The sequence below is a fragment of the Stigmatopora nigra genome, unplaced genomic scaffold (genome assembly GCF_051989575.1).
Source record: "Stigmatopora nigra isolate UIUO_SnigA unplaced genomic scaffold, RoL_Snig_1.1 HiC_scaffold_24, whole genome shotgun sequence".
Lineage (NCBI taxonomy): Eukaryota > Metazoa > Chordata > Actinopteri > Syngnathiformes > Syngnathidae > Stigmatopora > Stigmatopora nigra.
Genome location: NW_027551603.1, coordinates 2142907 through 2164038, shown reverse-complemented (window position 1 = coordinate 2164038; position 21132 = coordinate 2142907). Strand labels below are relative to the sequence as shown.

General features: G+C 52.6%; 105 pseudogenes; all 105 read left to right on the top strand.

Annotated features, from left to right (window-relative positions):
* Nucleotides 1-2237: 2237 nt before the first annotated feature.
* On the top strand, nucleotides 2238-2356 carry LOC144183696 (5S ribosomal RNA; annotated as a pseudogene).
* Nucleotides 2357-2412: 56 nt separating this feature from the next.
* LOC144183984 (5S ribosomal RNA) lies at nucleotides 2413-2531 on the top strand (annotated as a pseudogene).
* A 56-nt stretch (nucleotides 2532-2587) lies between these two features.
* Nucleotides 2588-2706, top strand: LOC144188497 (5S ribosomal RNA; annotated as a pseudogene).
* Nucleotides 2707-2762: 56 nt separating this feature from the next.
* LOC144188586 (5S ribosomal RNA) lies at nucleotides 2763-2881 on the top strand (annotated as a pseudogene).
* A 56-nt stretch (nucleotides 2882-2937) lies between these two features.
* LOC144184696 (5S ribosomal RNA) lies at nucleotides 2938-3066 on the top strand (annotated as a pseudogene).
* A 56-nt stretch (nucleotides 3067-3122) lies between these two features.
* On the top strand, nucleotides 3123-3241 carry LOC144189667 (5S ribosomal RNA; annotated as a pseudogene).
* Nucleotides 3242-3297: 56 nt separating this feature from the next.
* Nucleotides 3298-3426, top strand: LOC144184349 (5S ribosomal RNA; annotated as a pseudogene).
* Nucleotides 3427-3482: 56 nt separating this feature from the next.
* On the top strand, nucleotides 3483-3601 carry LOC144184680 (5S ribosomal RNA; annotated as a pseudogene).
* A 56-nt stretch (nucleotides 3602-3657) lies between these two features.
* LOC144184387 (5S ribosomal RNA) lies at nucleotides 3658-3776 on the top strand (annotated as a pseudogene).
* A 56-nt stretch (nucleotides 3777-3832) lies between these two features.
* On the top strand, nucleotides 3833-3961 carry LOC144186579 (5S ribosomal RNA; annotated as a pseudogene).
* A 56-nt stretch (nucleotides 3962-4017) lies between these two features.
* On the top strand, nucleotides 4018-4146 carry LOC144186498 (5S ribosomal RNA; annotated as a pseudogene).
* Nucleotides 4147-4202: 56 nt separating this feature from the next.
* On the top strand, nucleotides 4203-4331 carry LOC144186677 (5S ribosomal RNA; annotated as a pseudogene).
* Nucleotides 4332-4387: 56 nt separating this feature from the next.
* Nucleotides 4388-4506, top strand: LOC144187932 (5S ribosomal RNA; annotated as a pseudogene).
* Nucleotides 4507-4562: 56 nt separating this feature from the next.
* LOC144189712 (5S ribosomal RNA) lies at nucleotides 4563-4681 on the top strand (annotated as a pseudogene).
* A 56-nt stretch (nucleotides 4682-4737) lies between these two features.
* On the top strand, nucleotides 4738-4856 carry LOC144186045 (5S ribosomal RNA; annotated as a pseudogene).
* A 56-nt stretch (nucleotides 4857-4912) lies between these two features.
* Nucleotides 4913-5031, top strand: LOC144190324 (5S ribosomal RNA; annotated as a pseudogene).
* Nucleotides 5032-5087: 56 nt separating this feature from the next.
* LOC144191928 (5S ribosomal RNA) lies at nucleotides 5088-5206 on the top strand (annotated as a pseudogene).
* A 56-nt stretch (nucleotides 5207-5262) lies between these two features.
* On the top strand, nucleotides 5263-5381 carry LOC144182100 (5S ribosomal RNA; annotated as a pseudogene).
* A 56-nt stretch (nucleotides 5382-5437) lies between these two features.
* LOC144184184 (5S ribosomal RNA) lies at nucleotides 5438-5556 on the top strand (annotated as a pseudogene).
* A 56-nt stretch (nucleotides 5557-5612) lies between these two features.
* On the top strand, nucleotides 5613-5731 carry LOC144190323 (5S ribosomal RNA; annotated as a pseudogene).
* A 56-nt stretch (nucleotides 5732-5787) lies between these two features.
* LOC144190709 (5S ribosomal RNA) lies at nucleotides 5788-5906 on the top strand (annotated as a pseudogene).
* A 56-nt stretch (nucleotides 5907-5962) lies between these two features.
* On the top strand, nucleotides 5963-6081 carry LOC144184526 (5S ribosomal RNA; annotated as a pseudogene).
* A 56-nt stretch (nucleotides 6082-6137) lies between these two features.
* LOC144185503 (5S ribosomal RNA) lies at nucleotides 6138-6256 on the top strand (annotated as a pseudogene).
* A 56-nt stretch (nucleotides 6257-6312) lies between these two features.
* On the top strand, nucleotides 6313-6431 carry LOC144190373 (5S ribosomal RNA; annotated as a pseudogene).
* A 56-nt stretch (nucleotides 6432-6487) lies between these two features.
* Nucleotides 6488-6616, top strand: LOC144185170 (5S ribosomal RNA; annotated as a pseudogene).
* Nucleotides 6617-6672: 56 nt separating this feature from the next.
* Nucleotides 6673-6801, top strand: LOC144185843 (5S ribosomal RNA; annotated as a pseudogene).
* Nucleotides 6802-6857: 56 nt separating this feature from the next.
* Nucleotides 6858-6976, top strand: LOC144188851 (5S ribosomal RNA; annotated as a pseudogene).
* A 56-nt stretch (nucleotides 6977-7032) lies between these two features.
* LOC144185679 (5S ribosomal RNA) lies at nucleotides 7033-7161 on the top strand (annotated as a pseudogene).
* A 56-nt stretch (nucleotides 7162-7217) lies between these two features.
* Nucleotides 7218-7336, top strand: LOC144183015 (5S ribosomal RNA; annotated as a pseudogene).
* A 56-nt stretch (nucleotides 7337-7392) lies between these two features.
* Nucleotides 7393-7511, top strand: LOC144186292 (5S ribosomal RNA; annotated as a pseudogene).
* A 241-nt stretch (nucleotides 7512-7752) lies between these two features.
* Nucleotides 7753-7870, top strand: LOC144191426 (5S ribosomal RNA; annotated as a pseudogene).
* Nucleotides 7871-7926: 56 nt separating this feature from the next.
* Nucleotides 7927-8045, top strand: LOC144191541 (5S ribosomal RNA; annotated as a pseudogene).
* Nucleotides 8046-8101: 56 nt separating this feature from the next.
* On the top strand, nucleotides 8102-8220 carry LOC144189611 (5S ribosomal RNA; annotated as a pseudogene).
* Nucleotides 8221-8276: 56 nt separating this feature from the next.
* On the top strand, nucleotides 8277-8405 carry LOC144182829 (5S ribosomal RNA; annotated as a pseudogene).
* Nucleotides 8406-8461: 56 nt separating this feature from the next.
* On the top strand, nucleotides 8462-8590 carry LOC144186962 (5S ribosomal RNA; annotated as a pseudogene).
* Nucleotides 8591-8646: 56 nt separating this feature from the next.
* LOC144188496 (5S ribosomal RNA) lies at nucleotides 8647-8765 on the top strand (annotated as a pseudogene).
* Nucleotides 8766-8821: 56 nt separating this feature from the next.
* LOC144187665 (5S ribosomal RNA) lies at nucleotides 8822-8940 on the top strand (annotated as a pseudogene).
* Nucleotides 8941-8996: 56 nt separating this feature from the next.
* On the top strand, nucleotides 8997-9125 carry LOC144185363 (5S ribosomal RNA; annotated as a pseudogene).
* Nucleotides 9126-9181: 56 nt separating this feature from the next.
* On the top strand, nucleotides 9182-9310 carry LOC144187152 (5S ribosomal RNA; annotated as a pseudogene).
* Nucleotides 9311-9366: 56 nt separating this feature from the next.
* Nucleotides 9367-9485, top strand: LOC144187870 (5S ribosomal RNA; annotated as a pseudogene).
* A 56-nt stretch (nucleotides 9486-9541) lies between these two features.
* Nucleotides 9542-9670, top strand: LOC144185234 (5S ribosomal RNA; annotated as a pseudogene).
* Nucleotides 9671-9726: 56 nt separating this feature from the next.
* LOC144184045 (5S ribosomal RNA) lies at nucleotides 9727-9855 on the top strand (annotated as a pseudogene).
* Nucleotides 9856-9911: 56 nt separating this feature from the next.
* Nucleotides 9912-10040, top strand: LOC144185857 (5S ribosomal RNA; annotated as a pseudogene).
* A 56-nt stretch (nucleotides 10041-10096) lies between these two features.
* LOC144188390 (5S ribosomal RNA) lies at nucleotides 10097-10215 on the top strand (annotated as a pseudogene).
* Nucleotides 10216-10271: 56 nt separating this feature from the next.
* Nucleotides 10272-10390, top strand: LOC144187104 (5S ribosomal RNA; annotated as a pseudogene).
* Nucleotides 10391-10446: 56 nt separating this feature from the next.
* Nucleotides 10447-10565, top strand: LOC144181996 (5S ribosomal RNA; annotated as a pseudogene).
* A 56-nt stretch (nucleotides 10566-10621) lies between these two features.
* LOC144185269 (5S ribosomal RNA) lies at nucleotides 10622-10740 on the top strand (annotated as a pseudogene).
* A 56-nt stretch (nucleotides 10741-10796) lies between these two features.
* Nucleotides 10797-10925, top strand: LOC144184657 (5S ribosomal RNA; annotated as a pseudogene).
* A 56-nt stretch (nucleotides 10926-10981) lies between these two features.
* On the top strand, nucleotides 10982-11100 carry LOC144184209 (5S ribosomal RNA; annotated as a pseudogene).
* A 56-nt stretch (nucleotides 11101-11156) lies between these two features.
* On the top strand, nucleotides 11157-11285 carry LOC144186265 (5S ribosomal RNA; annotated as a pseudogene).
* A 56-nt stretch (nucleotides 11286-11341) lies between these two features.
* LOC144183802 (5S ribosomal RNA) lies at nucleotides 11342-11460 on the top strand (annotated as a pseudogene).
* A 56-nt stretch (nucleotides 11461-11516) lies between these two features.
* Nucleotides 11517-11635, top strand: LOC144184422 (5S ribosomal RNA; annotated as a pseudogene).
* Nucleotides 11636-11691: 56 nt separating this feature from the next.
* On the top strand, nucleotides 11692-11810 carry LOC144188849 (5S ribosomal RNA; annotated as a pseudogene).
* A 56-nt stretch (nucleotides 11811-11866) lies between these two features.
* On the top strand, nucleotides 11867-11985 carry LOC144188334 (5S ribosomal RNA; annotated as a pseudogene).
* A 56-nt stretch (nucleotides 11986-12041) lies between these two features.
* Nucleotides 12042-12160, top strand: LOC144190509 (5S ribosomal RNA; annotated as a pseudogene).
* A 56-nt stretch (nucleotides 12161-12216) lies between these two features.
* Nucleotides 12217-12335, top strand: LOC144182076 (5S ribosomal RNA; annotated as a pseudogene).
* A 56-nt stretch (nucleotides 12336-12391) lies between these two features.
* On the top strand, nucleotides 12392-12520 carry LOC144184044 (5S ribosomal RNA; annotated as a pseudogene).
* Nucleotides 12521-12576: 56 nt separating this feature from the next.
* LOC144186993 (5S ribosomal RNA) lies at nucleotides 12577-12705 on the top strand (annotated as a pseudogene).
* A 56-nt stretch (nucleotides 12706-12761) lies between these two features.
* LOC144188389 (5S ribosomal RNA) lies at nucleotides 12762-12880 on the top strand (annotated as a pseudogene).
* A 56-nt stretch (nucleotides 12881-12936) lies between these two features.
* On the top strand, nucleotides 12937-13055 carry LOC144187103 (5S ribosomal RNA; annotated as a pseudogene).
* A 56-nt stretch (nucleotides 13056-13111) lies between these two features.
* On the top strand, nucleotides 13112-13230 carry LOC144181995 (5S ribosomal RNA; annotated as a pseudogene).
* Nucleotides 13231-13286: 56 nt separating this feature from the next.
* On the top strand, nucleotides 13287-13405 carry LOC144185268 (5S ribosomal RNA; annotated as a pseudogene).
* A 56-nt stretch (nucleotides 13406-13461) lies between these two features.
* Nucleotides 13462-13590, top strand: LOC144184656 (5S ribosomal RNA; annotated as a pseudogene).
* Nucleotides 13591-13646: 56 nt separating this feature from the next.
* On the top strand, nucleotides 13647-13765 carry LOC144184208 (5S ribosomal RNA; annotated as a pseudogene).
* A 56-nt stretch (nucleotides 13766-13821) lies between these two features.
* Nucleotides 13822-13950, top strand: LOC144186263 (5S ribosomal RNA; annotated as a pseudogene).
* A 56-nt stretch (nucleotides 13951-14006) lies between these two features.
* LOC144182763 (5S ribosomal RNA) lies at nucleotides 14007-14125 on the top strand (annotated as a pseudogene).
* A 56-nt stretch (nucleotides 14126-14181) lies between these two features.
* Nucleotides 14182-14300, top strand: LOC144184411 (5S ribosomal RNA; annotated as a pseudogene).
* Nucleotides 14301-14356: 56 nt separating this feature from the next.
* LOC144188848 (5S ribosomal RNA) lies at nucleotides 14357-14475 on the top strand (annotated as a pseudogene).
* Nucleotides 14476-14531: 56 nt separating this feature from the next.
* LOC144188322 (5S ribosomal RNA) lies at nucleotides 14532-14650 on the top strand (annotated as a pseudogene).
* Nucleotides 14651-14706: 56 nt separating this feature from the next.
* Nucleotides 14707-14825, top strand: LOC144190508 (5S ribosomal RNA; annotated as a pseudogene).
* Nucleotides 14826-14881: 56 nt separating this feature from the next.
* LOC144182075 (5S ribosomal RNA) lies at nucleotides 14882-15000 on the top strand (annotated as a pseudogene).
* A 56-nt stretch (nucleotides 15001-15056) lies between these two features.
* Nucleotides 15057-15185, top strand: LOC144182828 (5S ribosomal RNA; annotated as a pseudogene).
* A 56-nt stretch (nucleotides 15186-15241) lies between these two features.
* Nucleotides 15242-15370, top strand: LOC144186961 (5S ribosomal RNA; annotated as a pseudogene).
* A 56-nt stretch (nucleotides 15371-15426) lies between these two features.
* On the top strand, nucleotides 15427-15545 carry LOC144187465 (5S ribosomal RNA; annotated as a pseudogene).
* Nucleotides 15546-15601: 56 nt separating this feature from the next.
* LOC144187663 (5S ribosomal RNA) lies at nucleotides 15602-15720 on the top strand (annotated as a pseudogene).
* Nucleotides 15721-15776: 56 nt separating this feature from the next.
* On the top strand, nucleotides 15777-15905 carry LOC144185362 (5S ribosomal RNA; annotated as a pseudogene).
* A 56-nt stretch (nucleotides 15906-15961) lies between these two features.
* Nucleotides 15962-16090, top strand: LOC144187228 (5S ribosomal RNA; annotated as a pseudogene).
* A 56-nt stretch (nucleotides 16091-16146) lies between these two features.
* LOC144188387 (5S ribosomal RNA) lies at nucleotides 16147-16265 on the top strand (annotated as a pseudogene).
* A 56-nt stretch (nucleotides 16266-16321) lies between these two features.
* Nucleotides 16322-16440, top strand: LOC144187101 (5S ribosomal RNA; annotated as a pseudogene).
* Nucleotides 16441-16496: 56 nt separating this feature from the next.
* LOC144181994 (5S ribosomal RNA) lies at nucleotides 16497-16615 on the top strand (annotated as a pseudogene).
* Nucleotides 16616-16671: 56 nt separating this feature from the next.
* LOC144185266 (5S ribosomal RNA) lies at nucleotides 16672-16790 on the top strand (annotated as a pseudogene).
* A 56-nt stretch (nucleotides 16791-16846) lies between these two features.
* Nucleotides 16847-16975, top strand: LOC144184655 (5S ribosomal RNA; annotated as a pseudogene).
* A 56-nt stretch (nucleotides 16976-17031) lies between these two features.
* On the top strand, nucleotides 17032-17150 carry LOC144184207 (5S ribosomal RNA; annotated as a pseudogene).
* A 56-nt stretch (nucleotides 17151-17206) lies between these two features.
* Nucleotides 17207-17335, top strand: LOC144186262 (5S ribosomal RNA; annotated as a pseudogene).
* A 56-nt stretch (nucleotides 17336-17391) lies between these two features.
* On the top strand, nucleotides 17392-17510 carry LOC144190773 (5S ribosomal RNA; annotated as a pseudogene).
* A 56-nt stretch (nucleotides 17511-17566) lies between these two features.
* LOC144184399 (5S ribosomal RNA) lies at nucleotides 17567-17685 on the top strand (annotated as a pseudogene).
* A 56-nt stretch (nucleotides 17686-17741) lies between these two features.
* On the top strand, nucleotides 17742-17860 carry LOC144188847 (5S ribosomal RNA; annotated as a pseudogene).
* Nucleotides 17861-17916: 56 nt separating this feature from the next.
* LOC144188311 (5S ribosomal RNA) lies at nucleotides 17917-18035 on the top strand (annotated as a pseudogene).
* Nucleotides 18036-18091: 56 nt separating this feature from the next.
* On the top strand, nucleotides 18092-18210 carry LOC144190507 (5S ribosomal RNA; annotated as a pseudogene).
* A 56-nt stretch (nucleotides 18211-18266) lies between these two features.
* Nucleotides 18267-18385, top strand: LOC144189610 (5S ribosomal RNA; annotated as a pseudogene).
* Nucleotides 18386-18441: 56 nt separating this feature from the next.
* LOC144182827 (5S ribosomal RNA) lies at nucleotides 18442-18570 on the top strand (annotated as a pseudogene).
* Nucleotides 18571-18626: 56 nt separating this feature from the next.
* On the top strand, nucleotides 18627-18745 carry LOC144182498 (5S ribosomal RNA; annotated as a pseudogene).
* Nucleotides 18746-18801: 56 nt separating this feature from the next.
* On the top strand, nucleotides 18802-18920 carry LOC144188495 (5S ribosomal RNA; annotated as a pseudogene).
* A 56-nt stretch (nucleotides 18921-18976) lies between these two features.
* LOC144187662 (5S ribosomal RNA) lies at nucleotides 18977-19095 on the top strand (annotated as a pseudogene).
* A 56-nt stretch (nucleotides 19096-19151) lies between these two features.
* LOC144185361 (5S ribosomal RNA) lies at nucleotides 19152-19280 on the top strand (annotated as a pseudogene).
* A 56-nt stretch (nucleotides 19281-19336) lies between these two features.
* On the top strand, nucleotides 19337-19465 carry LOC144187151 (5S ribosomal RNA; annotated as a pseudogene).
* A 56-nt stretch (nucleotides 19466-19521) lies between these two features.
* On the top strand, nucleotides 19522-19640 carry LOC144187869 (5S ribosomal RNA; annotated as a pseudogene).
* Nucleotides 19641-19696: 56 nt separating this feature from the next.
* Nucleotides 19697-19825, top strand: LOC144185233 (5S ribosomal RNA; annotated as a pseudogene).
* Nucleotides 19826-19881: 56 nt separating this feature from the next.
* On the top strand, nucleotides 19882-20010 carry LOC144185359 (5S ribosomal RNA; annotated as a pseudogene).
* Nucleotides 20011-20066: 56 nt separating this feature from the next.
* On the top strand, nucleotides 20067-20195 carry LOC144187148 (5S ribosomal RNA; annotated as a pseudogene).
* A 56-nt stretch (nucleotides 20196-20251) lies between these two features.
* Nucleotides 20252-20370, top strand: LOC144187868 (5S ribosomal RNA; annotated as a pseudogene).
* A 56-nt stretch (nucleotides 20371-20426) lies between these two features.
* Nucleotides 20427-20555, top strand: LOC144185232 (5S ribosomal RNA; annotated as a pseudogene).
* Nucleotides 20556-20611: 56 nt separating this feature from the next.
* LOC144184043 (5S ribosomal RNA) lies at nucleotides 20612-20740 on the top strand (annotated as a pseudogene).
* Nucleotides 20741-20796: 56 nt separating this feature from the next.
* Nucleotides 20797-20925, top strand: LOC144185855 (5S ribosomal RNA; annotated as a pseudogene).
* A 56-nt stretch (nucleotides 20926-20981) lies between these two features.
* Nucleotides 20982-21100, top strand: LOC144188386 (5S ribosomal RNA; annotated as a pseudogene).
* The last annotated feature ends 32 nt before the right edge of the window (nucleotides 21101-21132 follow it).

The following is a 21132-nucleotide window of genomic DNA, read 5'->3' as shown; positions in this document are numbered from 1 at the left end:
GGGGAACGTCGGGATTGGCCGAGCGAGCCTCGCGGATCTTCTGCTTCTCCTCCTCTGTGGGCGTCATGCTCAGGATCTTCTCCACACCCTCCTTGTTGATGGCAAAGTCGTCAAAGTTGAGGATGGCGCTCTTGATGACGTGAACGGCGGGCAGGACCGTCATCCCGATGTTGATGGCGGTGCTCCGCTTGGAGTCCAGAACCAGGATCTCGGACTTTTTGCTCTCTGGCGCTTTCTTGGCCCATGGCGTCTCTTTGGCCCTGGACTCAAAGAGGTGCTCCAGCTTCCCCATGTCCACTTGGACCTTGTCCAGTGACGCCAAAAATAATCTAATCACGTAATTAGTGACAGCTGATAGTTATCGTGACGTCATGCCAGGAAAGGCAATCCAACCTCTCCTGACAAGAGCATCAAATAAAGACAATTTGTCGGTCTTTCGGGAACAGATTTTCTTGAAAAATAACCCTTTCGCTATGATTTCTAGAATTTTACTGACATAATGCAAGTGCATTCGCAGCTAGCCCTCAGAGATAAAATGAGTTGGATTTCCATCTCCAACAATACCAGCCGATATGTTATTTGAGGTTCTTGATCTGAATGAATTAAATGACCTCCGGTATGCAGTACAACTGTAGAGCAATTACTTTAAATTATGTTCATTCTTTTGTCCCCCGCCTGGTGCCCGTAGATAGCTGGCATAGGCCTTAGCACCCCCCGTGACCCTTGTGAGGATAAGCGGTTGAGAGAATGAATGAATGAAAGAATACTAAACAATGTCTTTCACATGACGATCATTTATACTAAACAATTACTATTAGTTTAAGCATGTGAAACTATGATAAAATATGATTTGGATTTTACAGCATGTTTTCGTAACCTGTTTTATGTTTATTTATATAAACAATAGACACCTTGTAAAGCATTGCTGTTGCTTCACATGTATTTCTTAGGGGCCTAACATTCAACCACATCTAAGCAGCAGTACTTGTAGACTTGCATTCTGTGAAGCGCAAAGTGTCCTTCTGTTCTAAAGAGACAGAACAGCAAGAAAAGGACTCTGTGCAACCTTCTTTACTCTGTAACAGCGGGATGATGCTTTTTGTGTAGAAAGGATGGAGTACAAAGTGTAAGCGAATGAGTGGAAAGTACTGCAGACAATGTATGACTGTTTTTTTCTATTTTTTTTCCGTGCAGTTGAGGAGTGTAGTTTGCAAGATCCAGCATGCCAGTACTATTGAATGCTGGGTATTTTGCTGAGCCTTCTTTAAAAATTACTTCTCTTATCATGTAAAAGTAGTGATATCTGAACAGACAGAAGAATAGTCAGTCATTTTCTTCTTAAAAAAAATAAAAATAAAATACTTGTGGTTGCTAGAGTTATACAGTAAAAAAGGGGTGTGTGCATGTGGTGGTGGAGCAATATAATTTTAGTTTCAGTGAAATGAAAAATCTACAATAGTGTTCCAATAAATTGGTGGTTATTGAAGTGCTATACCAATTGAATGTAATTTCTGGTAAAATTCTGTAGCTCCAGTGTTTAACCATAAATCCTATGTGATTTTTTGTTTTACAGTATAAAATGTGAAAACACTTATAAATCCCATTTAAATTCAGTGAATTCATTTAGTTGTGCTGCCACTACAACATTGCACCCAATCGGTTAGTCTTTAATTGAATCTGATTACCAGTCGATTTGAATTGAATGACTTGACCCCGCTGAGATATTTTCTCTAAAAGAATAATGGAGTTGCTTATTTGACTATTTAGTATTGTTATTTTGTTATCTTTTTGCATTTGGTGCTTTTTTTAAACATCTACTACTTTACATTATAATTGCTTGATCTGAGGTAGTTGGGTTGTAAAGGTTTAAATCAAAATTCAAAGTACGGTAATACACATATATACACACGATGCAACAGATGTGCAGTCCATTTGCAGCGTCCAGAAGTAAAACAACATGTGAAAATTGAGTGTATAGAGTGCAAAAAGTCTTACTGCAATCAAGCTGACTTTACTCCTTTGTTATTATTGCTGACTCAAAGACAAATACCAATTTGGCCTGAAATGCACAAAAGTAAAACATAGCTGTATATATTCCTGCCTTTTCCCCCCTCTTTTATAACCTGAATATTCCAACTGACTTTGAATAATGTCAAATCCCAATTGATTTGGGTAGCAGGTGTAGAAGGTCGAATTAATACTTTAGCTCATGGGTGTCCATCTGCAAGAGCAGTACCGCTTACGGCCATACCACCCTGAAAAGGCCTGATCTCGTCCGATCTCGGCGGCCAAGCATGGTTCGGCCTGGTTAGTACCTGATTGGGAGACCGCTTGGGAATACCAGGTGCTGTGTGCATCATACCCCGCATCTTTTTCGACATTTCATGGGTGTCCATCTGCTAGTGCAGTACCGCTCACGGCCATACCACCCTGAAAAGGCCCGATCTCGTTCGATCTCGGAAGCCAAGCATGGTTCCGCCTGGTTAGTACCTGATTGGGAGTCCGCTTGGGAATACCAGGTGCTGTGTGCATCATACCCCGCATCTTTTTCGACATTTCATGGGTGTCCATCTGCAAGAGCAGTACCGCTCACGGCCATACCACCCTGAAAAGGCCCGATCTCGCCCGATCTCGGAAGCCAAGCATGGTTCGGCCTGGTTAGTACCTGATTGGGAGACCGCTTGGGAATACCAGGTGCTGTGAGCATCATACCCCGCATCTTTTTCGACATTTCATGGGTGTCCATCTGCTAGTGCAGTACCGTTCACGGCCATACCACCCTGAAAAGGCCCGATCTCGTCCGATCTCGGAAGCCAAGCATGGTTCGGCCTGTTTAGTACCTGATTGGGAGACCGCTTGGGAATACCAGGTGCTGTGAGCATCATACCCCGCATCTTTTTCGACATTTCATGGGTGTCCATCTGCAAGAGCAGTACCGCTCTCGGCCATACCACCCTGATAAGGCCCGATCTCGCCCGATCTCGTCCGATCTCGGCAGCCAAGCATGGTTCGGCCTGGTTAGTACCTGATTGGGAGACCGCTTGGGAATACCAGGTGCTGTGAGCATCATACCCCGCATCTTTTTCGACATTTCATGGGTGTCCATCTGCAAAAGCAGTACTGCTCACGGCCATACCACCCTGAAAAGGCCCGATCTCGTCCGATCTAGGAAGCCAAGCATGGTTTGGCCTGGTTAGTACCTGATTGGGAGACCGCTTGGGAATACCAGGTGCTGTGAGCATCATACCCCGCATCTTTTTCGACATTTCATGGGTGTCCATCTGCTAGTGCAGTACCGCTCACGGCCATACCACCCTGAAAAGGCCCGATCTCGCCCGATCTCGTCCGTTCTCGGCAGCCAAGCATGGTTCGGCCTGGTTAGTACCTGATTGGGAGACCGCTTGGGAATACCAGGTGCTGTGAGCATCTTGCCCCGCATCTTTTTCGACATTTCATGGGTGTCCATCTGCAAGAGTAGTATCGCTCACGGCCATACCACCCTGAAAAGGCCCAATCTCCTCCGATCTCGGAAGCCCAGCATGGTTCGGCCTGGTAAGTACCTGATTGGGAGACCGCTTGGGAATACCAGGTGCTGTGAGCATCATACCCCGCATCTTTTTCGACATTTCATGGGTGTCCATCTGCAAAAGTTGTACCGCTCACGGCCATACCACCCTGAAAAGGCCCGATCTTGACCGATCTAGGAAGCCAAGCATGGTTTGGCCTGGTTAGTACCTGATTGGGAGACCGCTTGGGAATACCAGGTGCTGTGAGCATCATACCCCGCATCTTATTCGACATTTCATGGGTGTCCATCTGCTAGTGCAGTACCGCTCACGGGCATACCACCCTGAAAAGGCCCGATCTCGTCCGATCTCGTCCGATCTCGGAAGCCAAACATGGATCGGCCTGGTTAGTACCTAATTGGGAGACCGCTTGGGAATACCAGGTGCTGTGAGCATCATACCCCGCATCTTTTTCGACATTTCATGGGTGTCCATCTGCTAGTGCAGTACCGCTCACGGCCATACCACCCTGAAAAGGCCCGATCTCGTCCGATCTCGTCCGATCTAGGAAGCCAAGCATGGTTTGGCCTGGTTAGTACCTGATTGGGAGACCGCTTTGGAATACCAGGTGCTGTGAGCATCATACCCCGCATCTTTTTCGACATTTCATGGGTGTCCATCTGCTAGTGCAGTACCGCTCACAGCCATACCACCCTGAAAAGGCCCGATCTCGTCCGATCTCGTCCGATCTCGGCAGCCAAGCATGGTTCGGCCTGGTTAGAACCTGATTGGGAGACCGCTTGGGAATACCAGGTGCTGTGAGCATCATACCCCGCATCTTTTTCGACATTTCATGGGTGTCCATCTGCAAGAGCAGCACCGCTCACGGCCATACCACCCTGAAAAGGCCCGGTCTCGTCCGATCTCGGAAGCCAAGCATGGTTCGGCCTGGTTAGTACCTGATTGGGAGACCGCTTGGGAATACCAGGTGCTGTGAGCATCATACCCTGCATCTTTTTCGACATTTCATGGGTGTCCATCTGCTAGTGCAGTACCGCTCACGGCCATACCACCCTGAAAAGGCCCGATCTCGCCCGATCTCGGCAGCCAAGCATGGTTCGGCCTGGTTAGTACCTGATTGGGAGACCGCTTGGGAATACCAGGTGCTGTGAGCATCATACCCCGCATCTTTTTCGACATTTCATGGGTGTCCATCTGCTGGTAGAGTACCGCTCACGGCCATACCACCCTGAAAAGGCCTGATCTCGTCCAATCTCGGACGCCAAGCATGGTTCGGCCTGGTTAGTACCTGATTGGGAGACCGCTTGGGAATACCAGGTGCTCTGAGCATCATACCCCGCATCTTTTTCGACATTTCATGGGTGTCCATCTGCAAGAGCAGTACCGCTCACGGCCATACCACCCTGAAAAGGCCCGATCTCGCTCGATCTCGGCAGCCAAGCATGGTTCGGCCTGGTTAGTACCTGATTGGGAGACCGCTTGGGAATACCAGGTGCTGTGAGCATCATACCCCGCATCTTTTTCGACATTTCATGGGTGTCCATCTGCTAATGCAGTACCGCTCACGGCCATACCACCCTGAAAAGGCCCGATCTCGTCCGATCTCGGCAGCCAAGCATGGTTCGGCCTGTTTAGTACCTGATTGGGAGACCGCTTGGGAATACCATGTGCTGTGAGCATCATACCCCGCATTGTTTTCGACATTTCATGGGTGTCCATCTGCTAGTGCAGTACTGCTCACGGCCATACCACCCTGAAAAGGCCCGATCTTGTCCGATCTCGGAAGCCAAGCATGGTTCAGCCTGTTTAGTACCTGAATGGGAGACCGCTTGGGAATACCAGGTGCTGTGAGCATCATACCCCGCATGTTTTTCGACATTTCATGGGTGTCCATCTGCTAGAGCAGTACCGCTCACGGCCATACCACCCTGAAAAGGCCTGATCTCGTCCAATCTCGGAAGCCAAGCATGGTTTGGCCTGGTTAGTACCTGATTGGGAGACCGCTTGGGAATACCAGGTGCTCTGAGCATCATACCCCGCATCTTTTTCAAAATTTCATGGAAGTCCATCTGCAGGAGCAGTACCGCTCACGGCCATACCACCCTGAAAAGGCCCGATCTCGCTCGATCTCGGCAGCCAAGCATGGTTCGGCCTGGTTAGTACCTGATTGGGAGACCGCTTGGGAATACCAGGTGCTGTGAGCATCATACCCCGCATCTTTTTCGACATTTCATGGGTGTCCATCTGCTAATGCAGTACCGCTCACGGCCATACCACCCTGAAAAGGCCCGATCTCGTCCGATCTCGGAAGCCAAGCATCGTTCGGCCTGTTTAGTACCTGATTGGGAGACCGCTTGGGAATACCAGGTGCTGTGAGCATCATACCCCGCATCTTTTTCGACATTTCATGGGTGTCCATCTGCTAGTGCAGTACCGCTCACGGCCATACCACCCTGAAAAGGCCCGATCTCGTCCAATCTCGGAAGCCAAGCATGGTTCGGCCTGTTTAGTACCTGATTGGGAGACCGTTTGGGAATACCAGGTTCTGTGAGCATCATACCCCGCATCTTTTTCGACATTTCATGGGTGTCCATCTGCTAGTGCAGTACCGCTCACGGCCATACCACCCTGAAAAGGCCCGATCTCGCCCGATCTCGGAAGCCAAGCATGATTCGGCCTGGTTAGTACCTGATTGGAAGACCGCTTGGGAATACCAGGTGCTGTGATTATCATACCCCGCATCTTTTTCGAAATTTCATGGGTGTCCATCTGCAAGAGCAGTACCGTTCACGGCCATACCACCCTGAAAAGGCCCGATCTCGCCCGACCTCGGAAGCCAAGCATGGTTCGGCCTGGTTAGTACCTGATTGGGAGACCGCTTGGGAATACCAGGTGCTGTGAGCATCATACCCCGCATCTTTTTCGACATTTCATGGGTGTCCATCTGCAAGAGCAGTACCGCTGACGGCCATACCACCCTGAAAAGGCCCGATCTCGTCCGATCTCGTCCGATCTCGGCAGCCAAGCATGGTTCGGCCTGGTTAGTACCTGATTGGGAGACCGCTTGGGAATACCAGGTGCTGTGAGCATCATACCCCGCATCTTTTTCGACATTTCATGGGTGTCCATCTGCAAGAGCAGTACCGCTGACGGCCATACCACCCTGAAAAGGCCCGTTCTCGTCCGATCTCGTCCGATCTCGGCAGCCAAGCATGGTTCGGCCTGGTTAGTACCTGATTGGGAGACCGCTTGGGAATACCAGGTGCTGTGAGCATCATACCCTGCATCTTTTTCGACATTTCATGGGTGTCCATCTGCTAAAGCAGTACCGCTCACGGCCATACCACCCTGAAAAGGCCCGATCTCGTCCGATCTCGGCAGCCAAGCATGGTTCGGCCTGTTTAGTACCTGATTGGGAGACCGCTTGGGAATACCAGGTGCTGTGAGCATCATACCCCGCATCTTTTTCGACATTTCATGGGTGTCCATCTGCAAGAGCAGTACCACTCACGGCCATACCACCCTGAAAAGGCCCGATCTCGCCCGACCTCGTCCGATCTCGGCAGCCAAGCATGGTTCGGCCTGGTTAGTACCTGATTGGGAGACCGCTTGGGAATACCAGGTGCTGTGAGAACCATGCCCCGCATCTTTTTCGACATTTCATGGGTGTCCATCTGCGAGAGCAGTACCGCTTACGGCCATACCACCCTGAAAAGGCCCGATCTCGTCCGATCTCGAAAGCCAAGCATTGTTCGGCCTGTTTAGTACCTGATTGGGAGACCGCTTGGGAATACCAGGTGCTGTGAGCATCATACCCCGCATCTTTTTCGACATTTCATGGGTGTCCATCTGCATGAACAGTACCGCTCACAGCCATACCACCCTGAAAAGGCCTGATCTCGCCCGATCTCGGAAGCCAAGCATTGTTCGGCCTGTTTAGTACCTGATTGGGAGACCGCTTGGGAATACCAGGTGCTGTGAGAACCATGCCCCGCATCTTTTTCGACATTTCATGGGTGTCCATCTGCAAGAGCAGTACCGCTCACGGCCATACCACCCTGAAAAGGCCCGATCTCGTCCGATCTCGTCCGATCTTGGAAGCCAAGCATGGTTCGGCCTGGTTGGTATCTGATTGGGAGACCGCTTGGGAATACCAGGTTCTGTGAGAACCATGCCCCGCATCTTTTTCGACATTTCATGGGTGTCCATCTGCAAAAGCAGTACCGCTCACGGCCATATCACCCTGAAAGACCCGATCTCGTCCGATCTCGGAAGCCAAGCATGGTTCGGCCTGTTTAGTACCTGATTGGGAGACCGCTTGGGAATACCAGGTGCTGTGAGCATCATACCCCGCATCATTTTCGACATTTCATGGGTGTCCATCTGCAAGAGCAGTACAGCTCACGGCCATACCACCCTGAAAAGGCCCGATCTCGTCCGATCTCGGAAGCCAAGCATGGTTCGGCCTGTTTAGTACCTGATTGGGAGAACGCTTGGGAATACCAGGTGCTGTGAGCATCATACCCCGCATCTTTTTCGACATTTCATGGGTGTCCATCTGCAAGAGTAGTACCGCTCACGGCCATACCACCCTGAAAAGGCCCGATCTCGTCCGTTCTCGGCAGCCAAGCATGGTTCGGCCTGGTTAGTACCTGATTGGGAGACCGCTTGGGAATACCAGGTGCTGTGAGCATCATACCCCGCATCTTTTTCGACATTTCATTGGTGTCCATCTGCAAGAGCAGTACCGCTCACGGCCATACCACCCTGATGAGGCCTGATCTCGCCCGATCTCGTCCGATCTCGGCAGCCAAGCATGGTTCGGCCTGGTTAGTACCTGATTGGGAGACCGCTTGGGAATACCAGGTGCTGTGAGCATCATACCCCGCATCTTTTTCGACATTTCAAGGGTGTCCATCTGCAAGAGCAGTACCGCTCACGGCCATACCACCCTGATAAGGCCCGATCTCGTCCGATCTCGTCCGATCTCGGCAGCCAAGCATTGTTCGGCCTGGTTAGTACCTGATTGGGAGACCGCTTCGGAATACCAGGTGCTGTGAGCATCATACCCCGCATCTTTTTCGACATTTCATGGGTGTCCATCTGCAAGTGCAATATCGCTCACGGCCATACCACCCTGAAAAGGCCCGATCTCGCCCGATCTCGGAAGCCAAGCATGGTTCGGCCTGGTTAGTACCTGATTGGGAGACCGCTTGGGAATACCAGGTGCTGTGAGCATCATACCCCGCATCTTTTTCGACATTTCATGGGTGTCCATCTGCTAGTGCAGTACCGCTCACGGCCATACCACCCTGAAAAGGCCCGATCTCGTCCGATCTCGGAAGCCAAGCATGGTTCGGCCTGTTTAGTACCTGATTGGGAGACCGCTTGGGAATACCAGGTGCTGTGAGCATCATACCCCGCATCTTTTTCGACATTTCATGGATGTCCATCTGCAAGAGCAGTACCGCTCACGGCCATACCACCCTGATAAGGCCCGATCTCGCCCGATCTTGTCCGATCTCGGCAGCCAAGCATGGTTCGGCCTGGTTAGTACCCGATTGGGAGACCGCTTGGGAATACCAGGTGCTGTGAGCATCATACCCCGCATCTTTTTCGACATTTCATGGGTGTCCATCTGCTAGTGCAGTACCGCTCAAGGCCATACCACCCTGATAAGGCCCGATCTCGCCCGATTTCGTCCGATCTCGGCAGCCAAGCATGGTTCGGCCTGTTTAGTACCTGATTGGGAGACCGCTTGGGAATACCAGGTGCTGTGAGCATCATACCTCGCATCTTTTTCGACATTTCATGGGTGTCCATCTGCAATAGCAGTACCGCTCACGGCCATACCACCCTGAAAAGGCCCGATCTCATCTGATCTCGGAAGCCAATCATGGTTCGGCCTGGTTAGTACCTGATTGGGAGACCGCTTGGGAATACCAGGTGCTGTGAGCATCATACCCCGCATCTTTTTCGACATTTCATGGGTGTCCATCTGCTAGTGCAGTACCGCTCACGGCCATACCACCCTGATAAGGCCCGATCTCGTCCGATCTCGTCCGATCTCGGCAGCCAAGCATGGTTCGGCCTGTTTAGTACCTGATTGGGAGACCGCTTGGGAATACCAGGTGCTGTGAGCATCATACCCCGCATCTTTTTCGACATTTCATGGGTGTCCATCTGCAAGAGCAGTACCGCTCACGGCCATACCACCCTGAAAAGGCCCGATCTCGCCCGATCTCGCCCGATCTCGGCAGCCAAGCATGGTTCGGCCTGGTTAGTACCTGATTGGGAGACCGCTTGGGAATACCAGGTGCTGTGAGCATCATACCCTGCATCTTTTTCGACATTTCATGGGTGTCCATCTGCAAGAGCAGTACCGCTCACGGCCATACCACCCTGAAAAGGTCCGGTCTCGCCCGATCTCGTCCGATCTCGGCAGCCAAGCATGGTTCGGCCTGGTTAGTACCTGATTGGGAGACAGCTTGGGAATACCAGGTGCTGTGAGCATCATACCCCGCATATTTTTCGACATTTCATGGGTGTCCATCTGCAAGAGAAGTACCGCTCACGGCCATACCACCCTGTAAAGGCCCGATCTCGTCCGATCTTGGAAGCCAAGCATGGTTCGGCCTGGTTAGTACCTGATTGGGAGACCTCTTGGGAATACCAGGTGCTGTGAGCATCATACCCCGCATTTTTTTCGACATTTCATGGGTGTCCATCTGCATGAGCAGTACTACTCACGGCCATACCACCCTGAAAAGGCCTGATCTCGTCCGATATCGGAAGCCAAGCATGGTTCATCCTGTTTAGTACCTGATTGGGAGACCGCTTGGGAATACCAGGTGCTGTGAGCATCATACCCCGCATCTTTTTCGACATTTCATGGGTGTCCATCTGCAAGAGCGGTACCGCTCACGGCCATACCACCCTGAAAAGGCCCGATCTCGTCCGATTTCGGAAGGCAAGCATGGTTCGGCCTGGTAAGTACCTGATTGGGAGACCACTTTGGAATACCAGGTGCTGTGAGCATCATTCCCCGCATCTTTTTCGACATTTCATGGGTGTCCATCTGCAAAAGCAGTACCGCTCACGGCCATACCACCCTGAAAAGGCCCGATCTCGCCCGATCTAGGAAGCCAAGCATCGTTCGGCCTGGTTAGTACCTGATTGGGAGACCGCTTGGGAATACCAGGTGCTGTGAGCATCATACCCCGCATCTTTTTCGACATTTCATGGGTGTCCATCTGCTAGTGCAGTACCGCTCACGGCCATACCACCCTGAAAAGGCCCGATCTCGTCCGATCTCGTCCGATCTCGGAAGCCAAACATGGATCGGCCTGGTTAGTACCTAATTGGGAGACCGCTTGGGAATACCAGGTGCTGTGAGCATCATACCCCGCATCTTTTTCGACATTTCATGGGTGTCCATCTGCTAGTGCAGTACCGCTCACGGCCATACCACCCTGAAAAGGCCCGATCTCGTCCGATCTAGGAAGCCAAGCATTGTTCGACCTGGTTAGTACCTGATTGGGAGACCGCTTGGGAATACCAGGTGCTGTGAGCATCATACCCCGCATCTTTTTCGACATTTCATGGGTGTCCATCTGCTAGTGCAGTACCGCTCACAGCCATACCACCCTGAAAAGGCCCGATCTCGTCCGATCTCGTCCGATCTCGGCAGCCAAGCATGGTTCGGCCTGGTTAGTACCTGATTGGGAGACCGCTTGGGAATACCACGTGCTGTGAGCATCATACCCCGCATCTTTTTCGACATTTCATGGGTGTCCATCTGCAAAAGCAGTACCGCTCACGGCCATACCACCCTGAAAAGGCCCGATCTCACCCGATCTCGGAGGCCAAGCATGTTTCGGCCTGGTAAGTACCTGATTGGGAGACCGCTTGGGAATACCAGGTGCTGTGAGCATCATACCCCGCATCTTTTTCGACATTTCATGGGTGTCCATCTGCAAAGACAATACCGCTCACGGCCATACCACCCTGAAAAGGCCCGATCTCGTCCGAACTCGGAAGCCAAGCATGGTTCGGCCTGGTTAGTACCTGATTGGGAGACCGCTTGGGAATACCAGGTACTGTGAGCATCATACCCTGCATCTTTTTCGACATTTCACGGGTGTCCATCTGCTAGTGCAGTACCGCTCACGGCCATACCACCCTGAAAAGGCCCGATCTCGTCCGATCTCGGCAGCCAAGCATGGTTCGGCCTGTTTAGTACCTGATTGGGAGACCGCTTGGGAATACCAGGTGCTGTGAGCATCATACCCCGCATCTTTTTCGACATTTCATGGGTGTCCATCTGCAAGAGCAGTACCGCTCACGGCCATACCACCCTGAAAAAGCCCGATCTCGTCCGATCTCGGAAGCCAAGCATGGTTCGGCCTGGTTAGTACCTGATTGGGAGACCGCTTGGGAATACCAGGTGCTGTGAGCATCATACCCCGCATCTTTTTCGACATTTCATGGGTGTCCATCTGCTAGTGCAGCACCGCTCACGGCCATACCACCCTGAAAAGGCCCGATCTCGTCCGATTTCGGAAGCCAAGCATGGTTCGGCCTGGTTAGTAGCTGATTGGGAGACCGCTTGGGAATACCAGGTGCTGTGAGCATCATACCCCGCATCTTTTTCGACATTTCATGGGTGTCCATCTGCAAGAGTAGTACCGCTCACGGCCATACCACCCTGAAAAGGCCCGATCTCGTCCGTTCTCGGCAGCCAAGCATTGTTCGGCCTGGTTAGTACCTGATTGGGAGACCGCTTGGGAATACCAGGTGCTGTGAGCATCATACCCCGCATCTTTTTCGACATTTCATGGGTGTCCATCTGCAAGAGCAGTACCGCTCACGGCCATACCACCCTGAAAAGGCCCGATCTCGCCCGATCTCGCCCGATCTCGGCAGCCAAGCATGGTTCGGCCTGGTTAGTACCTGATTGGGAGACCGCTTGGGAATACCAGGTGCTGTGAGCATCATACCCTGCATCTTTTTCGACATTTCATGGGTGTCCATCTGCAAGAGCAGTACCGCTCACGGCCATACCACCCTGAAAAGGTCCGGTCTCGCCCGATCTTGTCCGATCTCGGCAGCCAAGCATGGTTCGGCCTGGTTAGTACCTGATTGGGAGACAGCTTGGGAATACCAGGTGCTGTGAGCATCATACCCCGCATATTTTTCGACATTTCATGGGTGTCCATCTGCAAGAGAAGTACCGCTCACGGCCATACCACCCTGTAAAGGCCCGATCTCGTCCGATCTTGGAAGCCAAGCATGGTTCGGCCTGGTTAGTACCTGATTGGGAGACCTCTTGGGAATACCAGGTGCTGTGAGCATCATACCCCGCATTTTTTTCGACATTTCATGGGTGTCCATCTGCATGAGCAGTACTACTCACGGCCATACCACCCTGAAAAGGCCTGATCTCGTCCGATATCGGAAGCCAAGCATGGTTCATCCTGTTTAGTACCTGATTGGGAGACCGCTTGGGAATACCAGGTGCTGTGAGCATCATACCCCGCATCTTTTTCGACATTTCATGGGTGTCCATCTGCAAGAGCGGTACCGCTCACGGCCATACCACCCTGAAAAGGCCCGATCTCGTCCGATTTCGGAAGGCAAGCATGGTTCGGCCTGGTAAGTACCTGATTGGGAGACCACTTTGGAATACCAGGTGCTGTGAGCATCATTCCCCGCATCTTTTTCGACATTTCATGGGTGTCCATCTGCAAAAGCAGTACCGCTCACGGCCATACCACCCTGAAAAGGCCCGATCTCGCCCGATCTAGGAAGCCAAGCATCGTTCGGCCTGGTTAGTACCTGATTGGGAGACCGCTTGGGAATACCAGGTGCTGTGAGCATCATACCCCGCATCTTTTTCGACATTTCATGGGTGTCCATCTGCTAGTGCAGTACCGCTCACGGCCATACCACCCTGAAAAGGCCCGATCTCGTCCGATCTCGTCCGATCTCGGAAGCCAAACATGGATCGGCCTGGTTAGTACCTAATTGGGAGACCGCTTGGGAATACCAGGTGCTGTGAGCATCATACCCCGCATCTTTTTCGACATTTCATGGGTGTCCATCTGCTAGTGCAGTACCGCTCACGGCCATACCACCCTGAAAAGGCCCGATCTCGTCCGATCTAGGAAGCCAAGCATTGTTCGACCTGGTTAGTACCTGATTGGGAGACCGCTTGGGAATACCAGGTGCTGTGAGCATCATACCCCGCATCTTTTTCGACATTTCATGGGTGTCCATCTGCTAGTGCAGTACCGCTCACAGCCATACCACCCTGAAAAGGCCCGATCTCGTCCGATCTCGTCCGATCTCGGCAGCCAAGCATGGTTCGGCCTGGTTAGTACCTGATTGGGAGACCGCTTGGGAATACCACGTGCTGTGAGCATCATACCCCGCATCTTTTTCGACATTTCATGGGTGTCCATCTGCAAAAGCAGTACCGCTCACGGCCATACCACCCTGAAAAGGCCCGATCTCACCCGATCTCGGAGGCCAAGCATGTTTCGGCCTGGTTAGTACCTGATTGGGAGACCGCTTGGGAATACCAGGTGCTGTGAGCATCATACCCCGCATCTTTTTCGACATTTCATGGGTGTCCATCTGCAAAGACAATACCGCTCACGGCCATACCACCCTGAAAAGGCCCGATCTCGTCCGAACTCGGAAGCCAAGCATGGTTCGGCCTGGTTAGTACCTGATTGGGAGACCGCTTGGGAATACCAGGTACTGTGAGCATCATACCCTGCATCTTTTTCGACATTTCACGGGTGTCCATCTGCTAGTGCAGTACCGCTCACGGCCATACCACCCTGAAAAGGCCCGATCTCGTCCGATCTCGGCAGCCAAGCATGGTTCGGCCTGTTTAGTACCTGATTGGGAGACCGCTTGGGAATACCAGGTGCTGTGAGCATCATACCCCGCATCTTTTTCGACATTTCATGGGTGTCCATCTGCAAGAGCAGTACCGCTCACGGCCATACCACCCTGAAAAAGCCCGATCTCGTCCGATCTCGGAAGCCAAGCATGGTTCGGCCTGGTTAGTACCTGATTGGGAGACCGCTTGGGAATACCAGGTGCTGTGAGCATCATACCCCGCATCTTTTTCGACATTTCATGGGTGTCCATCTGCTAGTGCAGCACCGCTCACGGCCATACCACCCTGAAAAGGCCCGATCTCGTCCGATTTCGGAAGCCAAGCATGGTTCGGCCTGGTTAGTAGCTGATTGGGAGACCGCTTGGGAATACCAGGTGCTGTGAGCATCATACCCCGCATCTTTTTCGACATTTCATGGGTGTCCATCTGCAAGAGTAGTACCGCTCACGGCCATACCACCCTGAAAAGGCCCGATCTCGTCCGTTCTCGGCAGCCAAGCATTGTTCGGCCTGGTTAGTACCTGATTGGGAGACCGCTTGGGAATACCAGGTGCTGTGAGCATCGTACCCCGCATCTTTTTCGACATTTCATTGGTGTCCATCTGCAAGAGCAGTACCGCTCACGGCCATACCACCCTGATGAGGCCTGATCTCGCCCGATCTCGTCCGATCTCGGCAGCCAAGCATGGTTCGGCCTGGTTAGTACCTGATTGGGAGACCGCTTGGGAATACCAGGTGCTGTGAGCATCATACCCCGCATCTTTTTCGACATTTCATGGGTGTCCATCTGCAAGAGCAGTACCGCTCACGGCCATACCACCCTGATAAGGCCCGATCTCGTCCGATCTCGTCCGATCTCGGCAGCCAAGCATTGTTCGGCCTGGTTAGTACCTGATTGGGAGACCGCTTCGGAATACCAGGTGCTGTGAGCATCATACCCCGCATCTTTTTCGACATTTCATGGGTGTCCATCTGCAAGTGCAATATCGCTCACGGCCATACCACCCTGAAAAGGCCCGATCTCGCCCGATCTCGGAAGTCAAGCATGGTTCGGCCTGGTTAGTACCTGATTGGGAGACCGCTTGGGAATACCAGGTGCTGTGAGCATCATACCCCGCATCTTTTTCGACATTTCATGGGTGTCCATCTGCTAGTGCAGTACCGCTCACGGCCATACCACCCTGAAAAGGCCCGATCTCGTCCGATCTCGGAAGCCAAGCATGGTTCGGCCTGTTTAGTACCTGATTGGGAGACCGCTTGGGAATACCAGGTGCTGTGAGCATCATACCCCGCATCTTTTTCGACATTTCATGGATGTCCATCTGCAAGAGCAGTACCGCTCACGGCCATACCACCCTGATAAGGCCCGATCTCGCCCGATCTTGTCCGATCTCGGCAGCCAAGCATGGTTCGGCCTGGTTAGTACCCGATTGGGAGACCGCTTGGGAATACCAGGTGCTGTGAGCATCATACCCCGCATCTTTTTCGACATTTCATGGGTGTCCATCTGCTAGTGCAGTACCGCTCAAGGCCATACCACCCTGAAAAGGTCCGGTCTCGCCCGATCTCGTCCGATCTCGGCAGCCAAGCATGGTTCGGCCTGGTTAGTACCTGATTGGGAGACAGCTTGGGAATACCAGGTGCTGTGAGCATCATACCCCGCATATTTTTCGACATTTCATGGGTGTCCATCTGCAAGAGAAGTACTGCTCACGGCCATACCACCCTGTAAAGGCCCGATCTCGTCCGATCTTGGAAGCCAAGCATGGTTCGGCCTGGTTAGTACCTGATTGGGAGACCTCTTGGGAATACCAGGTGCTGTGAGCATCATACCCCGCATTTTTTTCGACATTTCATGGGTGTCCATCTGCATGAGCAGTACTACTCACGGCCATACCACCCTGAAAAGGCCTGATCTCGTCCGATATCGGAAGCCAAGCATGGTTCATCCTGTTTAGTACCTGATTGGGAGACCGCTTGGGAATACCAGGTGCTGTGAGCATCATACCCCGCATCTTTTTCGACATTTCATGGGTGTCCATCTGCAAGAGCGGTACCGCTCACGGCCATACCACCCTGAAAAGGCCCGATCTCGTCCGATTTCGGAAGGCAAGCATGGTTCGGCCTGGTAAGTACCTGATTGGGAGACCACTTTGGAATACCAGGTGCTGTGAGCATCATTCCCCGCATCTTTTTCGACATTTCATGGGTGTCCATCTGCAAAAGCAGTACCGCTCACGGCCATACCACCCTGAAAAGGCCCGATCTCGCCCGATCTAGGAAGCCAAGCATCGTTCGGCCTGGTTAGTACCTGATTGGGAGACCGCTTGGGAATACCAGGTGCTGTGAGCATCATACCCCGCATCTTTTTCGACATTTCATGGGTGTCCATCTGCTAGTGCAGTACCGCTCACGGCCATACCACCCTGAAAAGGCCCGATCTCGTCCGATCTCGTCCGATCTCGGAAGCCAAACATGGATCGGCCTGGTTAGTACCTAATTGGGAGACCGCTTGGGAATACCAGGTGCTGTGAGCATCATACCCCGCATCTTTTTCGACATTTCATGGGTGTCCATCTGCTAGTGCAGTACCGCTCACGGCCATACCACCCTGAAAAGGCCCGATCTCGTCCGATCTAGGAAGCCAAGCATTGTTCGACCTGGTTAGTACCTGATTGGGAGACCGCTTGGGAATACCAGGTGCTGTGAGCATCATACCCCGCATCTTTTTCGACATTTCATGGGTGTCCATCTGCTAGTGCAGTACCGCTCACAGCCATACCACCCTGAAAAGGCCCGATCTCGTCCGATCTCGTCCGATCTCGGCAGCCAAGCATGGTTCGGCCTGGTTAGTACCTGATTGGGAGACCGCTTGGGAATACCACGTGCTGTGAGCATCATACCCTGCATCTTTTTCGACATTTCATGGGTGTCCATCTGCAAAAGCAGTACCGCTCACGGCCATACCACCCTGAAAAGGCCCGATCTCACCCGATCTCGGAAGCCAAGCATGTTTCGGCCTGGTTAGTACCTGATTGGGAGACCGCTTGGGAATACCAGGTGCTGTGAGCATCATACCCCGCATCTTTTTCGACATTTCATGGGTGTCCATCTGCAAAGACAATACCGCTCACGGCCATACCACCCTGAAAAGGCCCGATCTCGTCCGAACTCGGAAGCCAAGCATGGTTCGGCCTGGTTAGTACCTGATTGGGAGACCGCTTGGGAATACCAGGTACTGTGAGCATCATACCCTGCATCTTTTTCGACATTTCACGGGTGTCCATCTGCTAGTGCAGTACCGCTCACGGCCATACCACCCTGAAAAGGCCCGATCTCGTCCGATCTCGGCAGCCAAGCATGGTTCGGCCTGTTTAGTACCTGATTGGGAGACCGCTTGGGAATACCAGGTGCTGTGAGCATCATACCCCGCATCTTTTTCGACATTTCATGGGTGTCCATCTGCAAGAGCAGTACCGCTCACGGCCATACCACCCTGAAAAAGCCCGATCTCGTCCGATCTCGGAAGCCAAGCATGGTTCGGCCTGGTTAGTACCTGATTGGGAGACCGCTTGGGAATACCAGGTGCTGTGAGCATCATACCCCGCATCTTTTTCGACATTTCATGGGTGTCCATCTGCTAGTGCAGCACCGCTCACGGCCATACCACCCTGAAAAGGCCCGATCTCGTCCGATTTCGGAAGCCAAGCATGGTTCGGCCTGGTTAGTAGCTGATTGGGAGACCGCTTGGGAATACCAGGTGCTGTGAGCATCATACCCCGCATCTTTTTCGACATTTCATGGGTGTCCATCTGCAAGAGTAGTACCGCTCACGGCCATACCACCCTGAAAAGGCCCGATCTCGTCCGTTCTCGGCAGCCAAGCATGGTTCGGCCTGGTTAGTACCTGATTGGGAGACCGCTTGGGAATACCAGGTGCTGTGAGCATCATACCCCGCATCTTTTTCGACATTTCATTGGTGTCCATCTGCAAGAGCAGTACCGCTCACGGCCATACCACCCTGATGAGGCCTGATCTCGCCCGATCTCGTCCGATCTCGGCAGCCAAGCATGGTTCGGCCTGGTTAGTACCTGATTGGGAGACCGCTTGGGAATACCAGGTGCTGTGAGCATCATACCCCGCATCTTTTTCGACATTTCATGGGTGTCCATCTGCAAGAGCAGTACCGCTCACGGCCATACCACCCTGATAAGGCCCGATCTCGTCCGATCTCGGCAGCCAAGCATTGTTCGGCCTGGTTAGTACCTGATTGGGAGACCGCTTCGGAATACCAGGTGCTGTGAGCATCATACCCCGCATCTTTTTCGACATTTCATGGTTGTCCATCTGCAAGTGCAATATCGCTCACGGCCATACCACCCTGAAAAGGCCCGATCTCGCCCGATCTCGGAAGCCAAGCATGGTTCGGCCTGGTTAGTACCTGATTGGGAGACCGCTTGGGAATACCAGGTGCTGTGAGCATCATACCCCGCATCTTTTTCGACATTTCATGGGTGTCCATCTGCTAGTGCAGTACCGCTCACGGCCATACCACCCTGAAAAGGCCCGATCTCGTCCGATCTCGGAAGCCAAGCATGGTTCGGCCTGTTTAGTACCTGATTGGGAGACCGCTTGGGAATACCAGGTGCTGTGAGCATCATACCCCGCATCTTTTTCGACATTTCATGGATGTCCATCTGCAAGAGCAGTACCGCTCACGGCCATACCACCCTGATAAGGCCCGATCTCGCCCGATCTTGTCCGATCTCGGCAGCCAAGCATGGTTCGGCCTGGTTAGTACCCGATTGGGAGACCGCTTGGGAATACCAGGTGCTGTGAGCATCATACCCCGCATCTTTTTCGACATTTCATGGGTGTCCATCTGCTAGTGCAGTACCGCTCAAGGCCATACCACCCTGATAAGGCCCGATCTCGCCCGATTTCGTCCGATCTCGGCAGCCAAGCATGGTTCGGCCTGTTTAGTACCTGATTGGGAGACCGCTTGGGAATACCAGGTGCTGTGAGCATCATACCTCGCATCTTTTTCGACATTTCATGGGTGTCCATCTGCAATAGCAGTACCGCTCACGGCCATACCACCCTGAAAAGGCCCGATCTCATCTGATCTCGGAAGCCAATCATGGTTCGGCCTGGTTAGTACCTGATTGGGAGACCGCTTGGGAATACCAGGTGCTGTGAGCATCATACCCCGCATCTTTTTCGACATTTCATGGGTGTCCATCTGCTAGTGCAGTACCGCTCACGGCCATACCACCCTGATAAGGCCCGATCTCGTCCGATCTCGTCCGATCTCGGCAGCCAAGCATGGTTCGGCCTGTTTAGTACCTGATTGGGAGACCGCTTGGGAATACCAGGTGCTGTGAGCATCATACCCCGCATCTTTTTCGACATTTCATGGATGTCCATCTGCAAGAGCAGTACCGCTCACGGCCATACCACCCTGATAAGGCCCGATCTCGCCCGATCTTGTCCGATCTCGGCAGCCAAGCATGGTTCGGCCTGGTTAGTACCCGATTGGGAGACCGCTTGGGAATACCAGGTGCTGTGAGCATCATACCCCGCATCTTTTTCGACATTTCATGGGTGTCCATCTGCTAGTGCAGTACCGCTCAAGGCCATACCACCCTGATAAGGCCCGATCTCGCCCGATTTCGTCCGATCTCGGCAGCCAAGCATGGTTCGGCCTGTTTAGTACCTGATTGGGAGACCGCTTGGGAATACCAGGTGCTGTGAGCATCATACCTCGCATCTTTTTCGACATTTCATGGGTGTCCATCTGCAATAGCAGTACCGCTCACGGCCATACCACCCTGAAAAGGCCCGATCTCATCTGATCTCGGAAGCCAATCATGGTTCGGCCTGGTTAGTACCTGATTGGGAGACCGCTTGGGAATACCAGGTGCTGTGAGCATCATACCCCGCATCTTTTTCGACATTTCATGGGTGTCCATCTGCTAGTGCAGTACCGCTCACGGCCATACCACCCTGATAAGGCCCGATCTCGTCCGATCTCGTCCGATCTCGGCAGCCAAGCATGGTTCGGCCTGTTTAGTACCTGATTGGGAGACCGCTTGGGAATACCAGGTGCTGTGAGCATCATACCCCGCATCTTTTTCGACATTTCATGGGTGTCCATCTGCAAGAGCAGTACCGCTCACGGCCATACCACCCTGAAAAGGCCCGATCTCGCCCGATCTCGCCCGATCTCGGCAGCCAAGCATGGTTCGGCCTGGTTAGTACCTGATTGGGAGACCGCTTGGGAATACCAGGTGCTGTGAGCATCATACCCCGCATCTTTTTCGACATTTCATGGGTGTCCATCTGCAAGAGCAGTACCGCTCACGGCCATACCACCCTGAAAAGGTCCGGTCTCGCCCGATCTCGTCCGATCTCGGCAGCCAAGCATGGTTCGGCCTGGTTAGTACCTGATTGGGAGACAGCTTGGGAATACCAGGTGCTGTGAGCATCATACCCCGCATATTTTTCGACATTTCATGGGTGTCCATCTGCAAGAGAAGTACCGCTCACGGCCATACCACCCTGTAAAGGCCCGATCTCGTCCGATCTTGGAAGCCAAGCATGGTTCGGCCTGGTTAGTACCTGATTGGGAGACCTCTTGGGAATACCAGGTGCTGTGAGCATCATACCCCGAATTTTTTTCGACATTTCATGG